The sequence below is a fragment of the Montipora capricornis genome, chromosome 11 (assembly GCF_036669925.1).
Source record: "Montipora capricornis isolate CH-2021 chromosome 11, ASM3666992v2, whole genome shotgun sequence".
Classification (NCBI taxonomy): domain Eukaryota; kingdom Metazoa; phylum Cnidaria; class Anthozoa; order Scleractinia; family Acroporidae; genus Montipora; species Montipora capricornis.
This window is the reverse complement of record NC_090893.1, coordinates 636,508-644,007: the sequence shown is the minus strand read 5'-3', so window position 1 is coordinate 644,007 and position 7,500 is coordinate 636,508. Positions and strand designations below refer to the sequence as shown.

The 7,500-nt window shown below is 41.0% G+C and overlaps 1 long non-coding RNA gene across 1 annotated transcript in view; it reads left to right on the top strand.

Annotated features, from left to right (window-relative positions):
• LOC138023608 (uncharacterized) overlaps nucleotides 1–7,500 on the top strand; it is a 38,477-nt gene that overhangs the window by 30,283 nt on the left and 694 nt on the right. The gene's annotated exons all lie outside the window — the stretch shown is intronic.

Here is a 7,500-nt window from a genome sequence, read left to right as displayed (position 1 = left end):
GCCGCAAGATGGCAGGATTCGATGTCTCGACGACAGACATCTTGAGTTTTTTTTAACTTCCCACATTGATTTTTTGTTCATTTTTGGACTATGGGGAGATAATTGTAAGTAAAATCTGTTTTTGAAAAGAACAGTAGGGGTCACCGAACATCCAAGATCGTTAAATCCAAGCTAAGCTATAGCATGCAATGGCCATCTGCCCTATCATTGTTCATTTTAGTACTTAGCGCGCGTGCTCTATGCAAGACGTGGCATATGAATTTGCGTGCGCTGTAAGGATGCGCAGTAGCAATAGGCGCGAACGTCCTTAAGCGTGGATTTGGTTCAATTGCACAGCGAGGTCCATGAGGTTGATATTGTTGATGCCTTTCAAGCAGCCGTTTTTGACGAATACAATGATCTATTTAAAGGCCATCTTGGTAACCTACCTGTTCTTTACAAGATAAGGCTCGACCGCAACTCTATTTCTGTTGGTAGACCACCACGTAAACTACCCCTTGCAATAGAAGAGTGCATTAAAAGAGAGTTGGAGAGGATGGTTAAAATCAGAGCGATCACACCAGTGTCCGAACCAACCCGGAATGGGTCTCACAGATGGTAGCTGCAAGGAAGAAAGATGGTAGCATTCGCATTTGCATAGATCCATTAGATCTCAACAAAGCCCTCAGAAGACCTCACCATCCCATGAGATCGGTCGAAGATGTTGCCTCCCGCATGCCTAATGCCACAGTATTCTCAATTCTTGATACAAGGAGTGGTTTCTGACAAATTAAGTTACGCTACGAATCTTCTCTCTTCACAATCTGCAGCAAACCGTTCGGGAGATACAGATTCCTCCTCATGCCCTTTGGTATTATATCTGCATCGGAAGTTTTCCATCGCGCAATTGAAGAGCTGTTTGCTGGGTATCCCTGTGCTATCGTTGTGGATGACCTATTGGTATGGGGAGAAGGAACTGTGGAACATGATGTAAATCTTAGGAAAGTTCTACAGAGACGGCGCGAAGTCAATTTGAAGCCAAATCCAAAGAAATGCAAGTTCCGCCTCGATCAAGTACCCTATGTTAGGGCAACTTTTCAGAAAGGAGGGTCTCAAGCCTGATGAAGTTAAGGTCAAAGCCATAAAAGAAATTCCACCTCCTGACAGCCCTGAGGCACTACACCGATTTCTTGGCATGATCAACTATAAATATTCTTTGACTTGGGCCATTTTAGTTTCAATAAAAATAAAACGCAAACAGCGGTTGCAAACATTTGCTTGAACGGCATAACTTTTATAAACTTAACGTCTCGTATGTTTCGTATGTTACTCTTTTACTCCACGTAAATACAAAATAAACCTAGTCCGCACTTTGGCTTATTGCTGCATTAGAATTTGTTCGTCACCCCGATTGTTACAGTTTACCTTAAATGACCTCAAGAGGATCTTGTTACTTAATGGTTACCCTATAGGAACTGTTAAGTATCGTATGAATGGTTCATTTAGAAACATCAAAATACACCAAAAGATCTTGTACAAACAGTTAGGAAAAAAATAAGTACTTATCGTTCTACCTGTCTTAGGTCATCACAGCAAACACCTGACAAAACAGCTGAGGTCTTGTATAAACAAATTCTATGGTATTTTCAACCTCAAAATAGTTTTTCATAACACCCGAAGAATCGAGTCTTTTTTCTCTTACAAAGATAAACTAGTAGCTCCTTCCTTCAGGTCAAAAGTAGTGTACAGAGCAAGCAGCTGGGATTGCAATGATTTCTGTATAGGGAAAACGAAACGCCGATTGCGTGACAGAAAAACAGAACATTTTAAAGCCCTAACTACAAATTGTGATGAATCTGCAATTGCTGATCATGTTTTCTTAACCACCATAGAATTAAGTGGGATCAGTTTGAAATATTAGCAACTGGTCGATCAGTTATGCATTGTAAAATTAAAGAGTCTCTGTTTATCCGTGATCTAAAGCCAGCCTTAAATGAAAACGTTGGCAGTCAGAAACTTTATCGCTATTATTATAGCATATTTTTTGTCGTTTTATGTCAATCAATTTCATTAGTTCCCATTCCGTACAGTTGTATTTTTGAATTTAAATTTATCTGTAACTGAATAGTAATCACCTCTGATGACGTATGTTGTAACATACGAAACGTTAAGTTTATAAAGGTTGTCCTGTTCAAGCAAATGCTTGTAACCGCTGTTTGCATTTTATTCTTAATGATCAACTATCTTCACAAGTTCAGCAGCAATCTTATTGAGAAGACTGCGCCACTACGCCAATTGCTTCGGAATGACATATACATTGGACTTGGGAGGAACCTCAGCAACAAGCTTTTATAGCTCTGGAATCTGACATCTCTTAAGCACCAGTCCTTAAGAATTTCAACCCCTTAAAGTCTGTTACGCTGTCTGTCGATGCCTCTAAGAGTGGCCTTGGTGCTGTATACCTTCAGTATGAGAACCCTGTCGCCTATGCCTCGCGCACTCTTACAGAAGACAAATCTCGATACGCGCAGGTCGAGAAAGAACTGCTCGCTTCGACATTTACATACCAGAGATTTCCCGATTTCATTTATGGTCGAGAAGCCATCATTGAAACTGACCACAAGCCTATTACGGCAATTCTCAACAAGTCTCTTCATACTGCACCTGCCCGTCTGCAAGGTATGCTGTTACAGCTTCAGAGGTACAATTTGAAGTTCATTTACAGAAGAGGAACGGAGCTTCATGTAGCGGATGCATTGTCAAGAGCCTGCATTACTGAAGAACCTGGTGTAGAGGATGACGATCAGCTTGATGTGTTATCTTTCTCGTCGATCTCTCCCTTACGCATGGCCGAGCTCTAGAGTCACACTCTTGCAGATGCCATTATGCAAAAAGTGGCCCATTTCATTGCAAATGGCTGACCGTCAAAGCTCAAGAGTGTAACCCCAGATGTTAAAGTCTACTTCCCTATAAGAGATGAGCTGATTGTTGACAATGGAGTGATTCTGGAAGACCTCAAAGTTGTGGTTCCAAATTCCTTGCACAAAGAATACATCCATCTTCTCCACAAAGGGCATCCAGGAACAGATGCTACCAAGAGAAGAGCAAAGGATATATACTGGCCCTCCATGATGCTGGAAATGGATTGTACGTTTGTTAACCTCGTGTCAACATTACAACAGTGAAAAACCACACCAGCAGAAAGAGCCGCATCTGGTCCACCCTGTTCCGGTGCTTTCGTGGTCCCTTGTCAGTGCTGATATATTTGATTGGCAATCAACGCAATACTTAATTCTGGTTGACTCATATTCCGGCTGGTTCGAGATGAATTATCTCCACGATTTGTCTGCCAAAACTGTTATTCAGAAGATGAAGCGCCACTTTTCTGTTCATTGAATTCCATGCAGGTTGCTGATCGACAAAAGCCCACGATTTTTCAGTAGAGAAGTTAGAAGCTTAAGTATGCTGAAGAATGGAATTTCCATCATGTCACCAATAGTCCTCTCTTCCCACAGTCCATGTTTTCTCGCACCTCAAATCGAAGCGTATGCAGCAAAAGGCCTCTCATGATCGTGGCGCCAAACCTCTTCCACCTCTCAATCCTCAGCAGGTTTGTGAGACTTCACACTAGAAAAGGATATGAGAAAGTTGTTATTGTGAAACAACCCACTGCAGACCCGCGGTCCTACATTGTGAATGTTAGAGAGAGAAAGAGAGAGAGAGAGAGAGAGAGAGAGAGAGAGAGAGAGAGAGAGAGAGAGAGAGAGAGAGAGAGAGAGAGAGAGAGAGACAGAGAGAGAGAGACAGAGAGAGAGAGAGAGAGAGAGAGAGAGAGAGAGAGAGAGAGAGAGAGAGAGAGAGAGAGAGAGAGAGAGAGTACTGAGAGAGAGAACTGCAGAAACCGCAGACATCTTCAGGCTGTTCCAGAACGTGCTCCTGCTCCTCCTGAAGCAACCAATCGAAATGTGCACGCTTTTCCGGCAGCAGCCAAACAGAGAGCTTCTCCTTGCTCCTCTGTTCAGTCTCCACCCATGACAACTGCCAAGTCTCCAGTCCCTCGGCATTCTCCTGTAAGGACGTCTGTCAGACCTGGGACTCCAGTTAAATCTCCATCATAAAAGTCTACGGCAAATGTTTCTGCTTCCAGTTGCCTCTCGCGTCCCAATGCACAAAGACCACTTGTTTTCACTAGGTCTGGACGGATCTCAAGACCAAATACCAGATATCAAGATTTTGTTACTTGATTGGAGAAAGTCGTTTAAATTCTATTCTTGGACTGGATTAGCTATTGGGATTGATGAACTACGAATTATTTTTGGTGTAATTAGTTTCGTTCGTTTTCTTTCAGCGCGTGATTATCTATTAACTTTGTTCGGTTTCTTTACTTTCATTACAGTCTGTATTGATTTGTTTTACAAAGGGGGATGTAGAATATGTGTGAACCTCATGTAGGAATGTTTGTCATGTATCATGTATTGTTCTCTATTCGTATAAATTAGGTAGCCATGCGCGGTCACAACTCCCTGTTTCACTTTGGATCCAATCATAGTTAATGCTTGGAGATGGTTATGAAACTGGACAAGTTCCTTAGTTTCATGTTTTTGTCCGTATTTTTGGCTCTGACCCTGCACAAAACACACCTTTTTTCGAGAAGATAACCAACCAAATCCCTCGATTAAATTATAAGTTGCGAACCCGTGCGAAGCGAAAAAAAAAGATTGCGCAGGGTCACGGTCAATTCAATATCAATTGCGACAACATTGTTCTCGCTTATATTAACTATGATCCAATAAACTAATGTGCTCTCTCAAGTGTTCTCTCCTCCTCCGAATCGACACTTACAATATCGCGGAAGTGACCGTCCATCCCACTTTGTCAGCCACAAGATGAAACAACCTCTGAAACCGTGCGACGTCAAGCCGTCTATTGTCAACCAACAATCTCTTGTTTATCAATTTAAAAGTGACATGTGTAATGCAAGTTATGTTGGTTACACGCGGCGGCATTTGTATCACCGCGTAGACGAGCACAAGAATGCTGGAAAACATTTGGAAAACATTGGAAAACATTTCCGTGTGAAACGTTCTAATGTGCCCAATGATCTTACCAAGAATTTTACCATCTTAAAAAAGTTCAAGAAGTTTTTATTAACGAACTGAGACTCAGTCTGAATTTTTTTACATTTTCATACTTTACATTCCTTTACTTCTTTGTTTTATATTTATACTTATGCAAAAATTTTTATCTTCACTTTTGGCTTGATAATGAATGAAGTTTGGACGAAACGTCACGCACTGTATTACTGTTAGATTTTACTTCACATTGCTTTCAATAGCCTTTACTTGTAAGCATCTATTATTTCCTACAAAAAAGGGAAAATCCTCTGGTCGTTAGAGCAAAACAATAAAAGGTTCTATACATGTTTTCACACAGGAAGGGAATCAGTGTGGCCTGTCACCACTTGCGTTTACTTATCTTAAAAACATATATTTCATGCAACCTCGTTCCCAGGGTGTTTTTGTCTTTTGCCTTCTCAACGACAATGGAGACTTCGCGCTCTTGTACTTGTATTTATTTAACTCTAAAAGTTCCGTACTCTTAACCTCAACTATCCCAAAAAGGGAACAAAAATATTAATGCTTATTACCCTGATGAACTGAGCAAATCTTGAAAAGCCCCTTGGTGTTGAAGTTGTAGCTGTGAGTGCGAACAAACGCTTTCCACTTGGCCAGTTCACAATTTCTCTTTGGCGTTTGCAAAGAGTTTCCAATAGACCTTTTCGGCTTGTACATTTTGTTTTCTTAATACAGATCATGTTATAATACTCAGGAGGTTTGGTCTTTTGTTTTGTTCATTAAAATGAGGGCATGCAAGCATGAATATGCCGGCATGCACTCTTTTTAATGAACAAAACAAAGGACCAAGCCTCCTGAGTATTATAACATGATCTGTATCAAGAAAACAAAATGTACAAGCCGAAAAGGTCTATTCCCGGATATTTTTCCACGTGTGGAGCTGTCACTTCGCCTCAGAGCACTTTGGTTTTGATGATATGATGATGTCACGGACTCCCTGGGATCTCACTGGGACAAGTAATGGGCGGTCGCTCGTTCACGAAAAGCATGCATCGAAAAAGCGCACTTCCACTTGTAATTTCCAACTCAAATTTGGCAGGCGTGATTATTGGCCTTTAAAGGTCACGAAAAGCAAAAAACAAGAAAAAGTCAAAATTTCATCTCAGTAGCATTTTAATTGTACAGATTTCTCAAGATTAGAATTTACTGAGAATGTACTTGAAATTCCCGGAATTTCTAATACCAACTTTTTCTAATACCTGAAAGTCGTAAAGTCGCCTTTAAAAATGCACCCTTGTGCCAGAGATATGGAGAGCATTAAAGGAGCGGGAATTAATCAAATAGTGTCCCAGAACTTGATAAAAGGTGTCTTAGGTATTGCGCTGATTAATTATTGTTTAGAGCTTCTTCATATGAGCCCGGCTGGCCCGGGTTTCCGAGATGTTGCTTCGGTAGCGGGCTGAAAATTTTGCCATATGAACAATCCATCCCGGTTAAAGGGAGGAAAATAATACAATACATTTTCGTTATAAAACGGACATTACCGAGTTTTTACTTCTCTTTTCTTCGATAATGAAGCTTAGATTAGTTTTATTTGATCATAGTTAATAGAGGGGAATGGTTATGAAACCCGAAAAATTTCTATGTTGTAGGTTTTTGTTCTCTTTTTTGGCCTCAGTTGACCGTGCACAAAACACAATAGTTGTTTATTCCGTACTGAGTAACTAACCAATAGAACGTGATGGTTACGTAATTCATGCATAGTGCATGAGCGCAAAACAAAAGATTGTGCACGGTCGTGGACTTTTCAATCTAAATCTTGGCGACTTTGTTTGGTCCTTTAGTGTTTGCCGAGCTTCGAAACCAGTCCTCTCTATTAACTACGATTTGATAGTTAACGTAAAGTCAAAATTAATTTGAGGTTGCTTAAACAAAGAAAATCGACAATTTCTCGCCACGCTTGTTCGTTACATTTTATATCTGAATGGTCGCGTCACAAGTTTTTCATCTCGGAAAGCGGGCTTAAAGTCGCCGTATGAACAGGAACGAATTTCGTCTCGGTAACCGATCCATCTCGGTCAACCGGGATCATGTGAAGAGCCCCATAATTGTATGATCACATTGGCCGTTTTTATGCTAGAGACGTTAAAGTCGTCTGAGACGTTAAAGTCGTCTCAAGACGACTTTAACGTCTAGTATAAAAACGAGAAATAAGACAGACGCATTTAACGTCTGACGACTTTAACGTCTTGTTTTAAGTGCGTCGTTGAGACGCACTTAACAGACGACCTTAACGTCTCAGACGTTAAATGCGTCTAGTATAAAAACGGGACGCCCTAACTTGGACGCATTTAGCCCTGAGTCCTTTGTTAATCTGCACTTCGTTCCTTCCCTGCTCTCTTGGTCGACAAGACAAACAAGCCATGCGCCGAGTCTAAATCTAGTT